This window comes from Oncorhynchus kisutch, linkage group LG26 (assembly GCF_002021735.2).
Source record: "Oncorhynchus kisutch isolate 150728-3 linkage group LG26, Okis_V2, whole genome shotgun sequence".
Lineage (NCBI taxonomy): Eukaryota > Metazoa > Chordata > Actinopteri > Salmoniformes > Salmonidae > Oncorhynchus > Oncorhynchus kisutch.
Genome location: NC_034199.2, coordinates 44,850,402 through 44,852,061, shown reverse-complemented (window position 1 = coordinate 44,852,061; position 1,660 = coordinate 44,850,402).

Here is a 1,660-nt window from a genome sequence, read left to right as displayed (position 1 = left end):
CCAAGGAATAGACATTGAGGATACTGTCCTAAATTATACATTCATTTGAACTATAGGCCTACCAAGAAATGGACATTGAGGATGCTGTCCTAAATCGCACCTTATAACAGCACAACCTGTTGCCAACTACTATTTGATTTGATAGGTGCTATATTCAGTCATGTTGGGATGTTGGTAACTCAGTAGTAAGCTTAGGTGAGGTAAGACATTTTACTATACCTGCACTGTGGTATCACATCTTGCTTGTTGTGGGAATTCACTGATTGCTCTGTCCATTGTGGTATTTGAAACAGACACAGTGTGTAAATTAAAAAATGACTGGTGTGATTTGAACTAGGGTGCATATTCATACTGTAAATAATGAGAACATAGTTACCATTTTGGCATTGCAGCATGACACACTTGTCAGAACTGCAAATAATGAAGACAAAATATTTACCAGGCCAATGCCTAGAGCTAGATACTTATTACTATACTGCAAAAATCCTCCTTTCCTATGTCAGCTTTGGACTAGGTTTACAAATGGCATTTATTGAAATTGTTACATAATCACTGGCAGAATACTATAGCCAATGTCCACTGAGCTTTTACTATTAATAAAAAAATAATTAATCAATTACATTTCTGATGAACGAGTCTCTTAATTGATAGATCTGATATGATAAACTATTGCTATAATTAACACATAACCCAACCAGGGAAAATCTATAGTACCTGAACAAAAAGGTTTATCCCTTCCACAGTTACCAGGACAACAACTTGACGATAATGCAGGAAGGGGGTTAGGTATAACCCTTGTCTTATCTATAATGCTTCCAACCTAAATATATTACGAGCACCTTCCCCTTAGCCGAGGGACATATGGATCTCCTTTATGGCATTTTCTATATTAAATTATGACTGAATAAATTGCATCTTCATTTGACTTAGAAACTCTTCTATGCTGACTGCAATACCTGGCTCTCAGAGCTTTACAGAATTATATTAGTCCTTTACTACACCAAGAAATGGATTGCTCTGGAAAATAAACCTGGCTTTGCTATAAATTACACCTATGGATTCTGAGAAATGTGTTATTTTGTTTAAAATAGTCCCTAATATAATTAGAGTTGTAATTCATGGAGAGCTACAAGTGTGCCAATTACAGTAACAGGGTCTGGAATTGAATCTGTCTGCAGGATAAAGAATGATCCGGTGTGCTTTTCATTTGTAATCTTAGACACATTATTTCAGTAAGATAGTCTGTGACCATTAGATATGAAAAATTGATTATTGTACAGACAGGTTTATTCATGAGTTTATTTATTTATTTTTTAAGTTAGTGGTCCATCCACGAAAGCAAGTTAAATAATGGGTAATCAAGTAACTTATCATAAACTGGTGGTGACACTTTAAAGGGACAATCAGCAGTAGAAACAATAACAAAGTGGCCTCCCCATCCCTGGTCCGATAAAAAGCTGAAGGATGGGTCTGGAGAAGTGCAACCACACTCAAATTCTTTGACATAGCTATGGATGCAAGGACTAACCATCCATGATATCACCATTATAGTTTTAACCATGTTTTGAGGCTATATAGTCTTTGTTTACATTTTCATTGTTTACAAACATTGGAGTAAAACAAACTTATATTTTGGGTTCTCATGGAATGTGACAGTTGA